The 23,739-nt window shown below is 38.5% G+C and overlaps 1 protein-coding gene across 2 annotated transcripts in view; it reads left to right on the top strand.

The window, feature by feature from the left end:
* The window catches only part of LOC109919782 (arginine-glutamic acid dipeptide repeats protein-like), a 245,923-nt gene that overhangs the window by 181,439 nt on the left and 40,745 nt on the right, over positions 1–23,739 (top strand). The window lies entirely within an intron of this gene.

The raw sequence follows: 23,739 nt of genomic DNA, 5'->3' as shown, positions 1-23,739 counted from the left end.
TTCAATCAGTTAACCTTTTACTTTTCTAAACTGTAGTCGATACAACCCAAGATTGTCCAATCTTCCTCATAAGCAAACCCCCTCTCTCTGCCCCCTACCCCCACCACCATGACCACCCCAACATTTACCAGTTTTCACCCAATTTGCTTCATTCCATGTTACATCAAGAAACGTTGGAGGCACTGGATACTGCAAAGGCTATGGACCCTGATAACATTCTGGCACAGTACTTTCTGTTAGCTTTCCTAATTCCTTGCTGTTCCTGTATGCCCATTAACATAACTGACTTCAACCCTTAGGGAGGGAAACCCAGGATTCAGATCCAGCGACAGTGAAGGAACAACAATATATTTCTAAGTCGGGATGGTGAGTGGCATGGACGGTAACTTGCAGGTGGTGGCATTCCGTGTATCTGTAGAAAATTTTCAAATTTGCTAGTAGCTAACTTGACAAACTACTTTTTCAATGTATTTAAAGTCAAGAATTTGGCATTATAGAAGTTGCAATGACATTGTCTTGAATGCTATTGTATGCTCTACCAGAAACTACCCTTGAACTACCTTGCTGTATGCTACAGCTAACCAGCAATGTCCAAGAAAGACAAAAAAAGAAATTGGGCAAACGAAAGTATTCACAAACAAAGAAATACTTCTTCTGAAGCCAAGGACATCAAATTCCAGATTGAAGTGGGTGAAGTAATGGTTATAGATACAGGCGACCGAAACAAGGCTTTGAGCTATGGTAAATAAACCCGAATGGATGTTTTGGTACAAACATTAAAAAAAGACAATTTGTTTAATTTATTCTAGTTTGCACTCTGCTTTATCACCTAATCATGTTCTATCTAAATGGCGCTCACTTATTCTTTCTGTTTTCACAAGTTACTCAAAGAAAATTCACCATCTGGGAGATATAAGGTGGACCTTTGAATAAAAACTTGCAACTAGACTTTCTTTTTCTTATGAACATAGCTTGTGCCGTTAATTCTCTCATCCCATGAGCTACCTATTTACATCCATATTGGTTTACTTCATTTTTATTTAAACTGTGGATCGTTTCTGTTCATTTCTTTCTGTTTAGAAAAATCTTTTTTCTCAAACTATCTCAGTCTTTCAAACCAAGATCCATGGTCATACTTGTTAGCCATTTCTAAATCATCACAGCTTAAACAACCTTCTTGTAAATTTGGTGTGTTTATTGAAAATAGAGCTTTGTATGTGTTCTCCACCTACCTTGGTTGCACATTAATAATACTGACTCAAACTCAGATTTTTGATTGACCCTATTTAAGAATACAAACTTCACTTTTTGGTCATGTCTCTCGCTCAAGTATCTGACCATATATTTCATAATAGTGTATTCCATTTGCAAATTAGCTCAATTAAAAGCATTGGGACATTACTTTCATCACCTAGGCCCTTCACTTTTCCAATAAGACATTTTCTAATCAACCTGTTTAGCAATGTTATGAGGCACCTGTAAAGCACGTGGGACATGAACCCAGGTCCCGGGACAGTACCACTGCACCACAAAGAACCCTCTGTCTTTCAAATATTTCATTCAGTTTGGTAGGTTTCACCTGCCTTTCGTGAAGCCTTCTATTTCCGTTGAAATTGTGTATCAGTGCCCTGGATTCTTTCCTTTATTTTGTTCAATATAGACATTTGCTTCAGATGCCAAGGCAATATCCCTGCAAGTCCATGTATTGAGATTCTGATTGAAAAATGAATTTCTTTCAAACTCCTGATGTTACTCCTTTATTCAATAAAAGGTTAAAATCCTTCCACTACTCACTTAATGCTTAACTTAAAATTGGAGGCAACTATTTAATAAACTTCTTTCCTTCCATGTTCAGATGGTTTCCACTTCTACTTTTCAGTACTACAAATTGTTTCAAATTATCATCCAAGTTTTAACAGTCTGATGTTAATTTGATTTTATTTAGAAATTACATTCTTTGTATCTTGAATGTTTTTTTCTGACTTTGCATTTATTGTTACTTTGTTTTTGTGGATCTCTGCATGATCATCATGGTGCAGCGCTTCAATTACCTTATTGTTTTGAAGTGCCAATTTGTGCTCGTATGTGTTGCATTCCTAATTCTGTATTCTATGTCTGGTTTGTAACAAGGTTATTAGACAGCATGTTTGCAATTTACACAGCAGTATAATGACAATTTGTAAGCATGTGGTACTTTTTTCCTCGGGACAGTTGACATTCTCCAGTAGCATTTGATGGAAACCATTTTGAATAAATTGAGAAATAGTTTCTGATGTTAAAGCTTCTTTATACGCTGTTGCCACAATATAATGACAGATAAAACATGCAACCCTGATTATTTCATCTAGTGAGTCACTAAGCCTTATAAAACCAGGAAGACTAGACAACCTGTTAGTCTTGTGAAGCCATACATTCATAACCAGTAGCAGCCATTCAGGACCAGTGGTCTACAGCTAGAGGCCACCAGTCCACTACCACAGTTAACCAATAATAATCAGTAATTACTGAACCCACCCACCAGAATCAGTACTTTTCCAAACCAAGAACTTTCCACACCTATCTGTTAGAATCAAAATGGAAGCCTTGTTGGAAGGGCAAAGGAGAGGACCTGGAGTTCTTTGGAAAAAATGTGGATCTTTGATCTGTGGGAACAGTCGAAGTAAATGAAAAAGTTACTTGTTGCAAGCATTAGTACTTATTGTGGAGGAGATAAACAACCTCATGCATTAATTGTCCATTGGCAAGTTCAGAGTCAGCGTACTATCTCATGCACAGCATGAGATTTGGTCACTGAGAAAATATCAAATAACACTTGAAGTCAAATGTAACTTTCAAAATTGATAAAATTCAACTGATAAAGTTTAAGTAATTAAATCTCAAATGTTTTGGAAAATTTCTCAATGATTTTATAATATTCGCTTGGCTTATTGGTAGCATTCTCAGTTCTGACGGAGTTGTGGCTTTAAGTCCTACTCCGCAATGTGATGTGACTGTGCCACCTTTGATTGTAACTTAGAGCAGCCATGAGAGTTTCAGGCTAACATACTGATGTTTGCCCACATATATAGACCCAACCCCATCAGAATGGCAATGGATTGTAGGATTGAGCCTGTTACAGAATGTACAACTTTTGATAAGTTTTGCTGTCACATCTTCCAAATGTATCTTTTATGTGCCATTTTGTTTTTGAAGAGATGACTGGATAGAAATCTATGAAATTAATTAAACTTTACATTGAAGTGAATTTTAGAAAGGTCTTGAACTATAGAAATCTAGGAGCAGGGTGGAGATCTATCCAAATGTGTTATTGGAATGAAAGAAGAAAGGCCAAGCAGACCAAAGTTTAATATAACAAGAATTATTGTGAAATGCTGATATCTTTTTTAAATGACGCTACCTTAAAATTAATCTGCAAAGGTCAGAACAATATGCAACGCCTTCAAGAGTAGTAGAAGCCATTTTAATAGCAGAGTTCAAATGAGAATTAGATATTTACTTGAAAAGGAAAGTTTTCCAGGGTTATGTAGAAATGCTAGGGAGAAGGGAGCACAATGGATTGCAAAGAGCTGGCACAAGTGAGATGGGCACACCAGTATGCTACATGGTTTTTTCTGAAGAAGGGTCTAGGCCCGAAAAGTCAGCTTTCCTGCTCCTCTGATGCTGCTTGGCCTGCTGTGTTCATCCAGCTCTACACCATGTTATCTGTGGTAATTGACTCCACTTAAGCTCAATACCCAACATTACATACACTTCAATCATTTTGCTTCAATGCAAATAGTCATAATTTTAAAAAAATCAAATGTGCCTTAGAGTATCTTTGTTTTAATGTCGTTTTGATACTTTCGATGTCCTTTTAAGGGGAGAAAAGAATGCCATGATACTCATTGGTTTAGGAAGAATGTAATGGCTTTTTACATGAAATGATTGCCCACTGATTAGCATAATGTTTTTATTCTGGATTATAACTGTCTTAAATTTGCTTGCATATTGTGACAGCCATTTCGGAGTATCTTTAACTGCCCAACTTGAATCTAAACTAATCTGGGTTTGATGTTTGTCAAAGTACCCCCCTTAATAGGGCCCTTTTCTTTCAGCATGCTCGCTGAAGCTCCCTGGAGCTGGGAGCTGGTTCAGCATGCTTATTTAGAGAACATAAAGGGAGAGATTGATTGCTCTGTACGTGAGGGAGGCAGGGTCATGGCACATGCTCAGTGCTGACATTTTGAAGGGAAGTTTTTACGCTCTGCGTGGTGGCTGAGGTCATAGCACAAGCTCAGTGAAAGCTTTCTGAGGTCTCTCAGAGACTGCGTGTGCCACCATTTTGAGTACTGAGAGTAGGAAAAAGGGAGAGTTTTGCTTTCAGTGCAGACTGTAACCAGATTTGGGGATATAATTAAACCTAAAGGACTTGATTTGACCATGGATGATCTCTTCAGCCCTCGGAGGTAGGCTTATTTATTCTGGCCTATCCTATAAGGCTGCATTTTGTAGATTCCTAGCCTTGTCAAATATTTATTATGAAATCTTCATTATTAATGCTGCAAGGCTTTTAGCTGCTGTTTTTCAACGTTTGATCAGCATTAACCAGAAAATGGTGACTCTTTCCTGAACAGCTAGCTGTCTTTCTCTCTCATTTTGAAAAATAAAGGATTGTCAGCAGTTTCTTGTGATTTGGGGACTAGAAAAGAGAAATCAAATTATCACCATAAAAATATTTTATAATTATTTTGCTAGCATTTTGTGAATTTTCTTTTTCATACCTATTTAAATCAGAGTTTGTAGCAGTGTTTGTAAAATTTGCATCTGATGGATTTCCTTTAAGCACAGACAATGCATCTTTTTTATAGGACATATGTGGGTGTGAGAACTATTTGGGCCTGTCAGTTATTTGGTTAGGAAGATGGTATTAGGAAGGATTTGGAATGGACAGCTATTGGTGGTTTTCAATGATGGGTGGGACCTCACATATTAGTTCTTCTGGCTACTTGAACTTCAGTCTTTTTGATTTCAAAGTTCATTTGCAAAATGAAGACATATTATTATAAACAAGTGTAGTGTCTGTGTAAATTTATAAGGTGAAAATGAAATAAAGTTGTATAACTGCAAAACAGATACTTATTGCTCACTGTAACTTGCATGCTTTACTGTTTGTAAATGTGTTATGCTACCTATTTGGATCCACCTTAGACGTGATTCTGATCAGTGCATTAAAACAAAATTCATGAGCAATACGTTGAAAACAAGCTCACTAATGACAGGAGTGGCATATTTTGAAGTAATCTATAGAGGTTTTGTGAACATTCTGTAAACACTCTGTCCGAATGCTTGCATGTCATGGCAGCTCTTACCATCCTCAAACAGCTGTACTGATGCAACAGTAAAACTCTGGTCAACACTGGAATCTGAACTCAAGATTCTTAAAGCAACCCTGAAGTCGGAATGAAATTTGCGTCAAGAATTCTTGAGACAAAATGCACTTTACTATTCTGAAGGATCGACAGACAATGCCTCTCAACTCAGAAGCCTTTGAAAGTGCCAGTATTCTCTTAAGTTGTTGCTGCACAGAATTGGCATTTGGGGAAAAAAATAGAGAATAGCTTTTGTTTGAAATGATATGTACTTGTCTAAAGTCACCAGTGCAATTGTTATTAAATTTTACAAGATATGATAACATGATAATGTCATGCTCACAAGTTTATAAATTGACCTATTTAAAGGCATCTTGTGGCAAATAATATAAATACTTATGGCATTACCTACATTACTCCCTGACTTACATTAATGTCGCCAAAAGGATTTCCTGATTCACACCAAGCGCAGTCTTTCAAGACCAATGGTCAAGTGTTTGTGGCTTTGATTTTCTAGAAAACAGATTTTCGACAGAGACAATGAATTTTGGTCAGTATTAAAATAGTTTGCCCCCTGGTTTCTTCTTGTGCTGGCTTTATTGAAGTTGACTGCTGAAAGTTCTATTGAATTGGCCAAAATGTGCTCTGCCTTTTTCCCCCACAGCAATTTTTGACAATTCAGCTGAGATTGGGAACTTAGTGCAATACTACAAATGTTCTGTGATAAAACTGTGTTGACAATTGCTCCAATGGATCCTCTAACTGTAAATCTTTAAGTATGTTATAACTGTAGGACAAAAGACAATTTATTCAAGTAAATGTTCTGAGTCCACAATGAAATTTGACTCTGATTTTATACGTAAAGGTGATCAAAGTAAAATTATAATTGGATAGACAATCAGTATTAAAATGCAGTACATGTCAAACTTTTTTTGCAGTTAACTGATTATAGGAACTTAGGAAGAAACGTAGCAAGAATAGGCCATTCAGCCACTTGAAGCTATTCTGTAATTCAACTCGATCATGGTTGATGTTTTTTTTACCTCATTTACCTGCCCTGGGTTCCAGACAAATATGTTTCAATCTGTTTTAAAATTTTCAATTGACAACCTAAATAGCTTATTTAGGGTAGAGTGTTTTGCTTCCTACTACCCTTTGTGCAATAACAATGGAGATATGCATACTAACGTTATACCAGCATAGTAGAAAAGTTAGTTAATTGCATTACCAGCTTAAACACACTAAAATTAGTCTTTTAAAATCATGTTGTGGTAACTTGAATTGTGTCAAATGAAGGTCAGCAATTTAAGATGGTAATAGGATGATAATTTCCTCATTCATGTTACAATTTGTATTATACATCTTTAGAGCAACTTCAATGTTTGTTTTTAACTTGTCTGCCACAGGCAAGTTCAAATGAAACATACAGCACCAGGTGTTGTATTGATAGTTATATATTTCAGGATGTTTCATTAATAATATGCCAGGAATTGATGTAAACCAACACCATCTTGTTAATGGCAGACATTGAGTTTGAGGCTTTGAGTGAAGCTGAGCCATGCAAGGAAGTTTTCATGCTCTATTTTTGCGTTTCGCTAAGATTGTCAATCTTAGCCAAGGTGGCCCTGAGGATGCAGGAATCCTCTCTACATCTCTTGGTTTGAGGTGGGAGAAAGTAGCAGTAGTTCTGGCCTCAAGCATTTGTATGGACATGATTTGAAGTCAAACAGCCTATTTTGCAGGTTAAAAAGTGAAGAAAGGACAACTTGTAATTGGCTGCTGGACCTATCCAAGACCTGCATTTATGTATTATCATGACACACATTTAAATCATCTTAATAGAATGTAGTAAAATATTGTGATACATTCGTGGTTGTTATACAAGCAAATAAGGCATCCATTTTTGCATGGCAAGGTTTCATAATTGGATCAATCATTGTTGCTTGAGAAACATGTGTTGGACAGTTTTGAGTAGAACTCTAGAATGAGTAGAATGGATCTTTCATAATCAACTCTGAAGCTAGCTATACCTAACCTTGGATTAATGTCTCGTGAAAGATGACATCTTTGATGGTAACAGCACTCCTTCAGTATTGTGCAGCATGTTAGTTCAGATTATATGCTCAGGTTCGGTAGTGGGTCTTGAACCCACAGCGTTTTGTTTTGGGAGGTAAAGTTTTGAACACTTGATCTCTATAGGTTGTTCCCTAAAACACTGTACAGAAAACCATCAGTCTTAAATAACTAATACAGTTGTAAGTTCACTAGAAGCATTTGCACTAATCAGAATTGCAATGTTGAACAATGGCCAATAGATTTTTAATGATGTGGTAGTTTATCAGTTATTTATCAACACAGGTAAGATGAGGGTACAGGCACAACACCAATAATGCGTTAATTATACTGCATCTCTGCTTTTCATTTTTCCTGTACTATGATGTGGACTATGCTTATTGCTTCCAATGAAGCAATATCAAATTAAAACACATATATTTAATGTAGCCACATAACCTTTGATATATTCTTCACAACAGAATACTGATTTTTTTTTTTTTCAAAATTCTAATTTTCTGTGCCTTTATGCAGAAAGGGATGCAACTTGATAGCACAAATTTGAACAGACATGGGTGCAAATTAGTGCCATCTTAAACCCATGGAATAAGTATGTTTAGCAGTCTGCTAAATTTTAACATGTTTTGGGTTGGTTCATAACTGGTTTCCCAGCTAGTCAATCCTTCACAAGCTCATGTAACCAGTTGTTGTAACAGTACAGAAAAAATCCTTGGCCTGCTTTCTTTAGACTCCTCCACTATATGGTGCTAAAAGTGAAGTTTGTTTTTCCAGACCATAACCCCTCAAAGCATATCAAGCCTAGACCCTAAATTTTAATTAAAGGCAAGTGTAAGGTGCTGCGTTCCAGATGTGACTCGATTGGTCAAAACGCAATATTCTTACACCACAGTTAAAGTACAAACAAAAAATTCGGCATAATTTTAACTCTGTTGAAATACTTAACAAAATACTACATATTATTTACTACTCATCAACTGTTCGAAGATTGTAGCATCCCATAAAAACACACCCTTGGCAAAGGCAAATTCAACAAAACAGATTTCCCTCACTTGCTATCTCCTCTAATCTAGGAGAAGGAAGAACAACAAGATGAATCTAGCAGCAGAGAGAGAACTCTGGCTTTTTGCAGCAGGTTCAATTCCAAAACCCCAATTTCAACAACTGAAATCAAAAACTAAAACTCTGGGTCGTGTGAGCCTGACTCCACCAACTCAAAAAACTGAAAGTTATTTACTGAGCTTTCCAGGTTGCAGACACCTCTACACCAGGTTTACAACACTCTTCAAGACAAACAGGATAGAACAAATCCCTCTTAAAGGCACATATCATCAGATTCCTCCTGAATTGCAAAATCGATCAAATTTCAATTCTGTCAGGTTGTGGATATTTGAAACTCTTCAAAAGACCGTGGAAACAGAGACTTTGAATAATCTTCAGGCAGAAGTGGTTGGATTCTTGTTAAAGCAATGTAGGGGGGAAGGTTATCAGAGGTAGGTGGGGGTGTGGGATTGAGGGTACAATCCGATCAGGCATGAGCTTAATAAATGGTGGAGCAGGCTTAATAAGTGGCTGAGTGGCCTACTTCTGCTTCTATCTTTGTTTGGTACTGTCCCTCTCAAAGTTAAGATAGAGCATCGTGCATTATATTTATTGCTTCATTAACTGAATTAGAATAAGTGCATCTAGGTGCTAATTTGATCCAGTGATTGATGTAATATAGTTGCTGCTGCTTCTGCATTTGGTAATGGTTATTCAGATTCTGCCAAATTAGCTGCTTCAAGCATTTTTACACACTGGAAATGAGCACAAGCAAATAGGTGTAGTTTGAACTCATGAGACAGAATTTTCCCATCTCACTTGCAGATACTGATGTGAAGTAATGTTTCATGAGTACCGGTAGTCTTGCCTCCCACAGGTGGCTGGATCAGTCTGCTTGTTGTTGCAATGTGATTTGTTCATGAAAATTTCGTCGATCTACGTTTTACTTGTGACTAAATTCAATAATCTCGCTATCAGGTGATGTGGGACAGGAGCTAGGAGTGCAAAACTGGGCAGACTGTACCCTTCATTTTCCCCCTCAGTAGTCTGTGGGTGAATTTTCCCCCTCAGTAGGTAGTCATGTCAATTGTTGAGTCCTAAATGTTGATCTGCTAAAAGCACAGACTGTGGTTTGAAGCCAGGATATTCTACTGTGGTAAAACATCAGGTAATTGAGCTGAATTCACTTAATAGTGCTCAGACATGTACTGACAGGTATAAAACTCAGGAAGGAAGTAATTCTCTGCAGAAGAAGTGGGCAGTTTCTTGACAGATGCTAATCTGTTTTCTATCTAAGATGGGTGGATTTTTGTTGCCTGTCAGTCCTAATGAGAATGAGTGCTTAGTTTAAATTGTCTCAACAAATAAGAATAGAGCAGCAGAAGACCTTCACTTTATTTCAAATGTAGGTGGCATTGGGTTACATAATCTGGTAATTTAAAGAAATGATAGATGGCTATTTTGGTTAAGCACGTGAGCATTAATGTTTTGCAAGACCATTAAGTAACAAAACAATTATTGCAGTACTTCCCAAACTTTTTTCCATTGTGACCCATTTAAAATTTTGTATATTATTATGACCTCTCAGTGAATGTTTTGAGGGGGTGGGAGTTGGTTGGTGGAGGAATGAACAGAGAAGACCAGTGTGATAAGGGGGAGGGGTGTTGGTAAATGCTGCCTCAGAGCTCACAGCTTCAAAATTTCAACTTGCTCCTCTACTGGAGGTCCAGATCTCTGCTTCCAGCTGCCCTGGACTATAGATTGCTTTTATCAAGACATTTGACTGATGTTTTAGGGGTTACAGTCCTTCATTCAATCTGTGTAACATTGCATGGGAACATATATGACTGAACACATGAAATGTTGATTTTTATGATTGGAATTACAAAATTTTTATATTTCTGTTCGTGGAGGTCGGGGTTACATTCTGCTATTCTGTTCTCTTCTTTCTCTGCTGATTGTGATAGTGTAATTATGGTAACTGCATTATAAACTAAGGTTTTTTTTATTCTTCTTTCTAAATTGTGAAATGCAGATGACTAAGGAACAAATCACAATTGCCTCTTCTGTAATGAAATTGAAGATCAGAGTTTTACATTGCAAGGTTGGCTGATACAGCAAAATACACTTATCTGCTTTTTTAAAATTTTAGAGCTATGTGTACTAAAGTCTGCAGGTCCTTGCTACTATGTGAAACTTTCAATTAAAGTAGTTTTTCATGAAGCTGAAATTCATGTTTGCAGTTAAAAGACAGTCTGACTTGCAAAGTATAATCCATGTGTTCCATAGTAAATAATGCATGGTTACTTGGTTGCTTATAAGAACCTTAACACCTTTAGGAGAAACATACCAATCAAAATGATTACAATTTTAAGATTCTCTTATTTTCTTGTGACTGTTTTGTTTTCTTTCCCCCTAATTATCCAGTAAATTATGATGAACTCATTGGGAAAGTAGCTTGGAGGAGTTGCTTTATCCATTCAAGTGAAAGAGATTAATTAACAAATCCAGTTCAATTACTTATTTCTGACTGTAAAGGCAGTCCCCAGGATGCGAACGAGTTCCATTCTTTAGTCTGTTTGCAAGTTATTTGCACGCAAGTACGAACACAATGCAGGACAAGATAAAGTCGCCATTCATGAGTACAGGAAACATTTGTTTCTCAGCTCTTTAAGTTTACACCCCTATATGGGGTTGCATTCATAAGTACAAGCATTCCTAAGTCAGATGTTTGTAAATCGGACACTTCCTGTGCCTTGATGTTCAGCCGCCATCCAGAATTAACACACAAAGCAAAAAGAACCTGGATATGATTCTTCATTTCAATTCTGATTGGATATATGAAGGCAAAGTTGCCCAATGTCTGAAATTCTACAATGCCCCATGAGCAACTATACCTTTCCTTCCTTCCACATTGGTGTCTCAAATGGTCTGATAGATTTATTAACCCTCAATCCAGCTAAGTTTTGTAGGGCTATCTCTTTGGAGATACCAATTTTTTAAAACTCTAGTAGCACAAGTTACAGAGTCATAGAGCTATACAGCGTGGAAACAGATCCTTCAGTCCAACTCATCCATGCCAACCAGATATTCTAAATTCATCTAGTTCAATTTGCCAGCATTTGGCCCATATTCCTCTAAACCCATCCTATTCATGTACCCATCCAGATGCCTTTTAAATGTTGTAATTGTACCAGCCTCCACTACTACCTGTGGCAGCTCATTCCATACATGCGCCACCGTCTATGTGATAAAACTGTCTCTTAGGTCCCTTCTAAACCTTTCCCTTCTTACCTTACTTCTTACCTTAAATCTCTAGTTTTTGACTCCCCCCACCTCAAGGAAAAGACCTTGTCTATTTACCCTATCCATGCCCCTCATGATTTTATAAACTTCTTTAAGGTCACCCCTCAACCTGTGACTCTGCAGGGTAAAAAGCACCACCCTGTTTAGCCTCTCCCTATAGCTCAAACCCTCCAACCCTGGCACAATCTTTTCTGAACCCTCTTAAGTTTCACAACATCTTCCTTATTGCAGGGAGACCAGAACTGAATGCACTATTCCAATGTGGCCTAACCAATGTGCACCCAATTCCTATACTCAATGGACCAACCAATAAAGGCAAGTGTACCAAATGCTGCCTCTACAACCCTGTCTACCTGCGACTCCGCTTTCATGGAACTTGGAACCTGCATTCCAAGATCTCCTTGTTTGTCAGTACTCCTACTTGGTCACTTAGTTTTTCTGGAGATTTTCTGTATCTGTGCAAACAGATGCAAAGTATTTGTTTAGCTTCTCTGCCATTTCTCTGTTCTCCACAATGAATTTTCCTCTTTTTTTCCATGTGCATTGAGTCACATCTTGCAAATCCTTTTTTTTCAGTTTAGGAGCTTTAACAATCTGTCCTTATCCATCCTCAGCAGCTTGCATTCATATTCTCAAATCTCTTCTTTCCTTGTCGATTTCTTGGCCTTGCTTTGATGGGCGTAAAAGTGCCCATAGTCTAGAGATTTACGACTATTTCTGACATTCCTATAAACCAGGTCCTTTGATATAATGCAATCCTTAACTACTTTTGTTAACCATGATTAAGTCAACTCCCCTGTTGTGTATTTGTCTTAAAGGAATGTATGTCTGTAGAGGTCTTCTCGTATTCCAGTAAGTAATAGCCATTGCCTGTTTACAGCCAAATCTTGTAATGTATTTCGCCAATCCAATGTATATAACTTGCCCTTGTGCGTTCATAGTTTTCTTTGCTCAGACTTAAGAACCTAATTTCAGAATAAACCATGATGCATTCAAACTTGATGTAAAATTCTGTTATAAAATATTCTCTATTTCCAAAAGGCTCCTTTACATCAAGGTATCCTTTCCCATCACAGCACCACATTCAACCTGATCATATCCAGACTAATCCCTTGTTTCACATCTCCACACACTGTTCCGGAAATCCATCTCATGCACAGTCCAGGAATTCATCCTTCAATACATTAATGCTGACTTGGTTAACTGTCAGTATGCAAATTGAAGCTCTCTATTCTTGCTGTATTATACACCTTCTATCTATCTCCACTTTCCTGATTTGTAGTGTGCCCAAAATTATTACCACAACTTAATGTTCCATAAATGACTCCCCTCGATGTTTGTTTGCTTTCCCCTTGCAGTTTCTTAGCTCCACCCAAACTGATTCTGTATCCTGATCCTTCAATTGAAGATCCTCGCTTGCCAATGTACTGATGTCATACGTTATTAGCAGTGCTACCCCCACTTCCTTTTCCTTTCTGTCTATTTCCCTTTGATATTCAGTCCCTATTCTTAGAAACCCCGTCTGTAATGGCAATGAAATCATATTCGTTTACCTCAATGTGTACTTTGAAATCAAACCCTTTTTTGCACATGCTACCACTTTTTCAGATAAAGTACACTTAATCCAGCCTTTTTAATATTAGTTTTATGTGTTTTGCTAGCCATTGCTTTGTCGATCTTCTATTTTTGTTGATTATGGTCCTTTCTTTTATTAGTTTTAGATAATATAAGAAATAGGAGCAAGAGTAGGCCATCTGGCCCATTGAGCCTTGTTCACCATTCATTAAGGTCATGGCTGATCTTTTTGTGGACTTGGCTCCACTTACCCACTTGTTCACCATAACCCTTAATTTCTTTACTGGTCAAAAACCTGGCTATCCTTTGCCGTGTTCCTGTTGAATCTGAGCTCCCTCTTAGAATTCCATTCTCCAGAAAATGTAGCTCAGATAGTCCTCAACAGAGCTAGCAAGACCCCCTTCAAGGAGACCCAGTCTTGCCAAGATGTCTCCTAAGGCCTCATAAATCTGACACAATCCATCCTGCACCATTTTTCCAGCCACATGTTTAATTTTTCAATTCTCCCATTTCTGTGCTTCCTAGCACATAGGACTGAATAATCCAGAGACTACTGCTTTGGACATGCTGGTTTTCTTTTTAACTCCCTGAAGTCCTCATTCCCTTTCCTAGCTAAGTAATCCAGTAACAGATACTGACATGAAGATGATCTCTTGTGCACTCACAGCTCCCCATCCCCGAAGAATATCCTGGAGACATACTTTCACATCTAACTAAAGGATCTCCTTTTTTTAATCATAGAATCCCTACAGTGTGGAAACAGGCCCTTCGGCCTAACAAGTCCACACCGACCCTTGGACCATCCCACCCAGACCCATCCCCCTATAACCCACACACCCTTGAACATTACGGGCAATTTAGCATGGCCAATCCACCTAGCCTGCACATCTTTGGTCTGTGGGAGGAAACCGATGCACCCGGAGGAAACCCACGCAGACACGGGGAGAATGTGCAAGCTCCACACAGACAGTCGCCGGAGGGTGGAGTCGAACCCGGGTCCCTGGCGCTGTGAGGCTGCACTGCTAACCACTGAGCCACCGTGCCGCCCTTTCCTCTATTCATCCTTCCTTCCAGTACAGCTGAGCCACCTATGGTGCCACTGACTTGACTGCACTACTCTGACAAACCGTTGATGTCACTAGTATCCAAAGTGGAAAACTTATTTGAGAGTGAAATTGTGTTAGGGGATTTATGCTGTCTGATTTTCCTGGATTGCCTGGCGGCCTCTATTCCTTATCTTCCTGAAACTTCCCAAGTTGCAGTGTGACCATCGCCCACAGTCCGTGTAGTCCTCTGCCTCATGCATGCACAACAGTGACTCCAACCACTTCTCAGGTTGCAAAACCCAGCCCCTTCAGCATGTGTAAATGTTAATACTTCCTGAAGATATGTTTATGTGAGGTATCTGACTTCATACAATCCTCAGGCGGTGCATTTTATCCATCTGAGCCGCTCTGCCACGTATTAACTGTGTTAACTATTTATTACCGGTAGAACAGCTGGCCAGTTACTCACCAGCAGCTCTTTCCATTGCATTGAGATAGGAGCCAAGGACTGGACAGTAAAGATATCTAAGTAAGGTGTGGTTGGATAAAAGATAAAGCACCTCCTTGTCACCTAACCCAAGTCACCATTTACCAAACTCACACTCTACCCTGCTCGTTTGACTTCCTTTTGTGTTCTACCTTGCCCCTGTCTGGTGATGTTCCTCATTGTGGCAACATTGTTTTCAATCAATCAGTGCATTGCAAATGAAGTATAATGCGAATAAATGTGATGTTATCCACTTTGTTGGAAAAGCATGAAAGCAAATCTGAATGGTAGTAGATTGGGAAAGGGGGAGGTGCAATGAGATCTGGTTGTCCTTGTACAACAGTTACTGAAAATAAGCATGCAGATGCAGCAGGCAATGAAGAAGGCAAATGGTTTGTTGGACATCAATAGAGGATTCAAATACAGGAGCAGGGATGTCATATCCAAATGTACAGGGCCTTGGTGAGACCAACATGAGGTGTTTAATGCAGTTTTGGGGGGTTCTCATTATCTGAAAAGGGATGTTCTGCCCAAGAAGAGTGTTCAACAAATGTTTATCAGACTCATTCCTGGGATGGCAGGGCTGTTGTGTAAAGAGAGACTGGAATGGTTATGTTCATAGTCACTGGAGTTTAGAAGAATGAGGGGGGAATCTCATAGAAACTTATAAAATTCTAACAGGGCGAACGAAAGAAGGATTTTCCTGATGACTGGGGGGTCCAGAACCTGGGGTCACAGCCTAAGGATGTGAGGTGGCTATTTAGAATGGAGATGAGGAGAAATTTCTTTAACTAGAGTGTAGTGAGCCATTAGAATTCCCCACCACAGAAAGCAATTGAGGCCAAAACAATGAATGTTTTTAAGAAGGAGGTTGATGTGGTTCTTAGGGCTGAAGGGATCAAAGGGTATGGAGAGGAAGTGGAATTGGGGTATTGAGTTGTACTGAAAGGTGGAACAGGTTTGAAGGGCCGTGTAGTCTACTCCTCCTGTTTCCTACATTTTCATGTTTCCACGGACAATAAAACAGTATAAATAGTCAACTATGTTGATTTAAGTCAGATGAGGGTGTCATATCTATTGTGAAGATGACCTTAGTCTGGATCAGCAGTGCTCATTAGAGTGTCATAATTCCACCAGTAGTTTGTTTTTTTAAATCCAGAGTGCATATTCATAATGAGATGTGAACTATCAATGAGTTGAAGCAGATAATCCATCCTGATCTGACCAAGACTAGGTGTTCTTTCCTTTTTCCTCCCACTTGATCCTGAGGAAATGTACTAATCTTTTGACAGCAGCTAAATGACATGTGACAGTGACCAGGGTGACTTTCGCTCTGATTTTGTTGGGAAAGACTTGGCTCCAGGATGGCACCTTCCTCCTGACAGAATCCAAAATTGTGGAGAATTGCTGATTTAAGTCATCTTCAGATGACTGCACTGTGAATTTGTTGGAGCATTGACTCACTGTATCATGTTCTGTTGTCATTTTTACGGTTGTAACTGTATCTTCAGTCAATAGGAACATTTCTAAATGCAGAAGCTTAAAACCCAGATTCAATCCAAAATTTATAATTTTGCTACAGCATGATGAATATTTATTTTTCATACTTAAAAATTGTTTGATTATTGATAGATTTCAAACAAATTATTTTTCACTTCTTTTGATGTAAATTTAAGAAGAGTTCCAATCGAAAAGATATGCTGCCATCAGCTATTTCATTAAAGGATCTACTGGCAATATCAATGTGGTTCAAACAGTACAGTTGCAGAGATTTCAGGAAAGTGTTTGAATTACCACAATACTGTTTAATGTAAAGATCAACATGGCAATACTACATATTGGCTCCTTTTGGAGTGTTCTTGCCTCTCAGTCAAAGTTGTGGTTTCAACTTCCATTCCAGGACTTGAGTGTATAATTGAGGTTTGTACGTCAGTGCAGTGCCCTAAGTGTTATTTTCTAAATGAGATGTTAAAACCACAAGATGTAGGAGTAGAGGTAGGCTATTTGACCCATTGAGACTGCTCTGCCATTCAGTGATATCATGGCTGATCTTATGATTCTGTACTACACTTTCCTGCCTCCCCTGCATCCTTTGATTTCCTTTAATGATTAAAAATCTAAACCGCCTTGAATACATTTAACGACCCAGGCTTGACATCCCTTTTATGGTAAAGAATTTTTTAGATTGACTATCCTCTAAGAGAAGAAATTCCTCCTCATCTCTGTCTTAAATGGGCAGCCCCTTAACTCTGTGTGCATGCCTCTGATCCTACACTCTCCCACAAGGAGAAACAATTTCTCCACACCCACCTTATGATGACCCATAAGAATCTTGTATGTTTCAATAAGGTCTCCTTTCACACTTTTGAACTCTAATGAGTACAAGCCCAACCTACTCAATTTCTCTCCATGAGAAAATCCCTCCCTGGAATCCTCCTCTGGACTGCCTCCAATGCCAGTATATCTTTCCCTAAGTAAGTGTTCCCAGTATTCACAGTTCACAATTGAGTAGCCCCTTCTTCCAACTAAGGTGGGTGTGTGCAAATTAGGTGCTGTTTTTGCTTGTATCGCAGTCATGCCTCATCTTCAAAAGTAATTCTGTAAATGTGAAGCACTTTGAGATGTTCTGAAGATGTGAAAGATGCAGTTTAGATATAGGTTCTTTTGTATTAATGGTGAATTATGACAATTGTAGTAGAAACCTGTATAGAAAAAAAATGGCAAGTGATATAAGGAACCCTTGTAAACCTGGCATGCAGTAGATGATCCATAAATGATATAACTCTTAAACATTCTGTGGAAACTATTTTATAATCGTGTCCCTTATTTGTAATATGTTTGTTTCTTTTCAATGTTAAACATAATATGAGGTTTGTAGTCTCCGCATCTTTATGGTGTGGCTGTGCCCTGTTTTTGCAATGTTATTTCTATTTGCAGTAATTCTGGAGTCTACTGTTGAATGCAGCTGTGCAAAACCTTCTCAAGGAATCCACCTCTCACTGCTTGGGTTCATCACTACTTTGCGTATGACTCCGATGCGGTGTCCTGCACAATTGAGAAACGAAACAGTGGTTCGTTAATGCTGTAATACTGGTCATTCCTATCCGTGCTCTTACGTTATTAAACAATTTGCTGACAGCTAAGCAGAATACGTGTGTGAGCCTGTATACGTTGTGTAACAAGTGTATCAAGTTGTGTAACTTGAGTTCACTTACCTGTTTCAAATTGGTGCGTGGGTCTGAATCAGTTAGTGTGTCATTGGGTCATGCAGCATAGAAACACTCCTCGGTCCAACCAGCCCATACCGAACATAATCCCAAACTAAATTGATCCTGCCTGCCTGTTTGGGGCCCCTATCCTTCCAAACCTTTCCTGTTCATGTATTTATCCAAATGTCTTTTAAATGTTGTAACAACCCGCATCCATCACTTCCTCTGGAAGTTCATTCCACACACGAACCACTGTCTGTATAAAAGAAATTGCCCCTCATGTCTTTTTTAAATCTTTTACCTCCCACCTTTACAAATATGACCCCTCGTCTTGAAATCCCCCACCCTAGAGAAAAGACACTTGCCAATGCCCTTATCTATGCCCCTCTTTAGTTTATAAACTCAGTAAGGTCACCTGTCAACCACTTACACTCCAGTTACAAAGTCCCAGTCTATCCAGCCTCTCCTTGTAACTGAAACCTTCCATTCCTGGCAACATCCTGATAAAGCTCTTCTGAACCCTCTCCAGCTTAATAATATCTTTGCTATAACAGGGAGACCAGAACTGGACACAATACTCCAGAAGATGCCTTAACAACGTCCTGTAAAACCTCAACATAATGTCCCAACTCCTACGCTCAAAAAGTGTAAGCAATGAAGGCAAGGATGCTGAACAGTTTCTTAACCAGTCTGTCTACATGTGATGCAAACTTCAAAGAATTATGCCCCTGAAACTCTAGGTCTCTCTGTTCTACAACACTGTCCAAGGCCCTGCTTTTAATTGTACAAGTCTTATCTTTGTTTGTTTTACCAAAATGCAATACCTTAAATTTATCCAAATTAAACTCCATTTGCCACTCTTCACCCCAAAGTTCTTCAGTTTTATAACTGCCACACTTAGAATTTTATTACATCAGTATTTTGCAATAAATTTAACTTGTGTGTATTGTAAAGTTGGTTTCTTAATCAAGATGCATAATTTTTGAGTTCATACATAATAAATTTAAAATTGAAATCTCCTAACATGCTTTTACTTTTTTAATCTTTTACTGCATATTTTTTGAAACTATTTTTGCAATATTTTAAACTCTTTAGCAATGACTATATAAACTTTTAACAGAAGTAGATTTGGAGTCATTGTGACTGTTTCATAGCACCCTGGTGAAGGGTCTTGGAATGCTTTACTACCAAAGAATACCATATAAATGAAAAGTTGTTTGTGTATGCAGACAGTTTGACAGTGTGGAACGCAACATATCTTAAGCTATCCAGTAATTCCCAGCCGGTTTTACTGAATTATGATCAAAAGTAGAAAGGATGCTAAATGATATCAACTAAATTTAATGTACATTTGGGGATCTTCCTCTTTCTGTCACTCAGAGCTAGGCTAGCAATGCATTGACAGCCCTGCAATGAATGAGCTTCCTTGCACTTACTATAGGGTTCAGGAATGGGATGTGAAACGAGGGTTGATTAACATCAAAGACTTCTGATTTTTTTCAGTGTTGCTATCATGAAACCTGCTATCCAATTCTCCACATTGTAGACTGTAAAACATTTTCAAAGGAAAAGAATGTATTTTCTTTCTAATGTACAAGCATCCAAATCAATCAACAACTCTGGTTTGTTTTGTGACTGATGCTGCAGGAGTATTTAATTTTTATTTTTAGATTTTTATTTCACCGTCTGTTACAGAATAACTTGAAAATAATAATGCAGATAGAAACCTGTGAATAGAATAACTGGTAAGGTGTTAAACATCCAGGCTTAGATATAAGAAGTTATGCAAATGAAAGCTTGAGTAAGTATTTTTGCTATGTTTGTTGAGATGTTTATTTAATGCGGTCAGATTTGGTTTCTTTAATAACCATTGGATGTGTCACGAACTGCACTCAGTATCTGTGAAACTCGAATTGAAATTTTGCTTTTCTTTCATTTCTTTACCTAGCTATTGTAAGTTTCTGCAAAACAAAATAAATGTTTTGATGAAGTTCCAGTGAGGGTTAATGAAGATAATATGGTTGATGTGGTGCATGTGGATTTCCAAAGGGCATTTGATAAAGTGCCATGTAACAGGCTTGCCAGGAAATTTGCAATAAAGGAGACAGTAGTCACCTGTAAATGAAGTTGGCTGAGAGAGAAATTTGAGATTAGTGGTAAAAGTTGCCTTTCAAATTGCAGGTAGGTATTTGTTGGGATCCCCAGTAGTTGGTACTAGGATCATAGCTTTTCTTGATATCTATTCCTGACTTAAACTTTTTGAACAATTTCAAAATTTGCAAATCTTACAAAATGTACAAGACCTTCTCAAGTCATTAGAGTCATAGAGCTGTACAGCACAGAAACAGACCCTTCAGTCCGATTCGTCCATGCCAACCAGATAACCTAGGTAAATCTAGTCCGATTTCCCAGCATTTGGCACTTATCCCTCTAAACACTTCCTATTCATGTATGCATCCAGATGCCTTTTAAATGTTGAAATTGTACCAGCCTCCACCACTTCCTCTGGCAGCTCATCCCATAAATGCACCAGCCTCTGCGTGAAAAAGATACCCCGTAAGTCTCTTTTATATCTGTCCCCTCTCACCTTAAACCTATGCCCTCTAGTTTTTGACTCCCCATCTCAAAGAAAAAACCTTGTCTATTTACCCTATCCATGCACCTCATGATTTTATAAACCTCTATAAGGACAGGCAATAAATGCTGCCTAGCCAGTGATGTGCATATCCTCTGAGTCAATTAAAAATAGGACTAGAGTTGTATGAAGGAAAGTCTTCAAAAGGACATAGGGTGGTGGAATGAATGGACAGGGACATGTAAAATTCAACACTGAGAAGTGCAGGGTGAAATATTTTTGTTGAAAGACCAAAGTAAAACTCTGTACAATATAATAGAGTTGCAAGGGTGGTGTAGGAAAAGAGAGTCCGCTGGGTTTATGTATTGAAGATTGTTGAAGGCCACAAAACTGGAAGGGCATTTGGGATTCTGGACTTTTTAAATAAAGGTGTAGAGTACCAAAGCAAGAAAGTTATGATGAGCATAATTGGAATATTTCATCCAATTCTTGGCACTGTATTTTAGGAAAGATGTGTAGGTTTTGCAGAAAAGATTAAGGAGAATAGCTCTATGGAAGAAGAGCTGTGTGGATAAATCAGAAAAATTAGGGTTATTTTTCTTAAAAGCTTTTGTCTTCCCCACAGAGGGTGGTTGTGATCTGGAATGCACTGCCTCAGAGGATGATACGGGCATCTTTAATCATGGCTTTCTTAGGGATATTGCTTAAACCCCTGAAAGGAAATAGGTAAAAGACATGGAATGGGTCTAGTTGAATGGTTTTCAGAGATCTGTCATAAACTCGGCAAGCAAATAATGACAACTTTTCATGTAACCTTTCTATCATTTCTTAGACTAAAAATAAAATCTCATGTTTGCCATGAACATCATGTCCTGGTGTCAAAAGGAGGCAAAGAAAATGGATAATTTTTAATTAGGATTGCTTAGCACAGCATATTTAAAAATGTATTTAAGGCAAAACTAAAATAAAATGACTGTACAGTATGTTCTTTATTTAAAATTGCATGTTTTACATCCTGACTAATCCTTGCTAACTTAACCAGAGCATCGAATCAAGATATTTTTATACCATTATTTTGCACTTTAATATTAGAGCAATAAAGAAATGTTTATATCCAGGGTGTTGAGTATAATGAATCCTATTTATGAAACATATTTGCTTTAGGTTGGGGGAACAGGGTGTGAGAGAGGAGGCAGATTGTGCTAGAATTTTAGACACTTATGTGTTTAATTTCTGTAGTCATCATAGGACCCTTAGAGTGCAAATAGGGGCCATTTGGCCCATTTGGCCCATTTGAGACAGTTACCCAAGGCTGGAAGTGAGCCAGGATCCCTGGCACTGAGACACCAGTACTAACCATTGTGCCATGTGCTTCTCCATATAGTTTACGAACTTTAGTACAGAGGCTACCCAACACTTGAACTTCTAGAGGTAATTGGGCATATTTTTCAAGTGTTGGGTCAGACCACTTGACAGGTAATTTGAACCATTGCAGAAATGATGTCTTTTTGTTGGAGAAATTAGTCTGGAAAGCTATTTGTTCAGCCTGCTCTGCTTGAATCACTTAAATGACCAACTGAAGCCCTATCCTTTCTTCTTTTACTGGATTTATTATTTTTCTTGCATGCCATTTCTTATGCATGCATGCTGCTTTTGCTTTTATGCACTGAGTCTCCCTATCTCTCTCACTCCCCTCCCTGATTCTCTCTAGCTTTTCCTCATGTCTGTGTTAGCCATCTCTCCTTTCCTTTCATTATTAAGCATTGAATATTACAAACAGCTTCTGGTATTGTTGATTGTTTGAAAAAGAAACCATCACTAATGATCTACTCTGCCTACTTCCCCATTTACCATTGTGCCAATTTCTGTTTTGGCACTTAGGAACATAGGGCAGCCTGACTCCAGTTTCTGTGTTTCAATACAGTCATGCTGCTTGAGCACTTCAATGCCTTTTACTATCAATCTTCACCTTAAACAATCTCAAAAACTGAGCCTCCGTAGCCTGCTGTGGTAGAGAATTCTAGAGGTTCACAGCCCTCCAAGTTTTAAAAAAAAATTATCCTCATTTCAAACCCAATTGGCATCCGCCTTATTTTTAAATTATGCCCCAGTTTCTAGGTTACCAAACTAAGGGGAACTTCTTACCTGCACTGACCTCGTCTACCCCTTTAGTAATTTTGTAGACTTTAATGAGGACTTGTTCACTTCTAATCCCAAGTTCATCCTGGCCTGTTCAAAGTAATGAAGCACCATTTCTTTTTTCTAGCAAGGCTGTCCTCGTGTACACTTTGTCCCTTCTGCTCAAAACTATTATTGTACTCTAACTCCACTTAACTTTTCCCTCAGACCAGCCCTCTGTCTCCTTAATATTAGCAGGAAAAGGAACACAGTCACTACCTGCCAGATATTTGACCTGTTGGTTTTGCTTCATGCTGTGTACCACCTGAAAATTACAATTAACAGTCAGCAATAGCAATTCAGTATGCCTGTAACCAAAATATAACTACCTTTGGTTCATATTACATTTGCTGCCACCCACTCCTTCACCTCATCTGTTTCAAATTCATGCTCAGCCTCGCGTATCTAATCAATAGTGCTCCTTCTCTATGAGTCTCGGGCCTCAACCTCACCAGCACATTTCCCTTCCCAAGCACCAGTGTTATGCTGAGATAACAAGGTGTAGAGCTGGATGAACACAGCAGGCCCAAGCAGCATCAGAGGAGCAGGAAAGCTGACGTTTCGGGCCTAGACCCTTCTTCAGATTCTCCAGCATCTGCAGTTCCTACTATCTCTGAACCAGTGTTATGCTTGGGGTTTCTCCATGTTTATGTCATAAGTACTAAAGTCTTAACTGTTGTTTGTCATCACTCTTCTTCTGATCTATCACTGCTTGTATATTTCATGTCCATGATTCTACTTCTGCCCTAACATTAGGACAGCCATTCACCATGGGTCACAACATCAAAACTCTGGACCCACCAATCCCAATCACTGTAGCTTGGACCCCGATTGCTTCCCATTCTTATCTGTCAACTTTTCAAATGTGAATCCTCTATTTCCTATCCATCTTCCTCCAACTCTA

Source organism: Rhincodon typus, chromosome 31, assembly GCF_021869965.1.
Source record: "Rhincodon typus isolate 14 chromosome 31, sRhiTyp1.1, whole genome shotgun sequence".
NCBI lineage: Eukaryota > Metazoa > Chordata > Chondrichthyes > Orectolobiformes > Rhincodontidae > Rhincodon > Rhincodon typus.
This window is presented reverse-complemented; position numbering and strand designations above follow the sequence as displayed.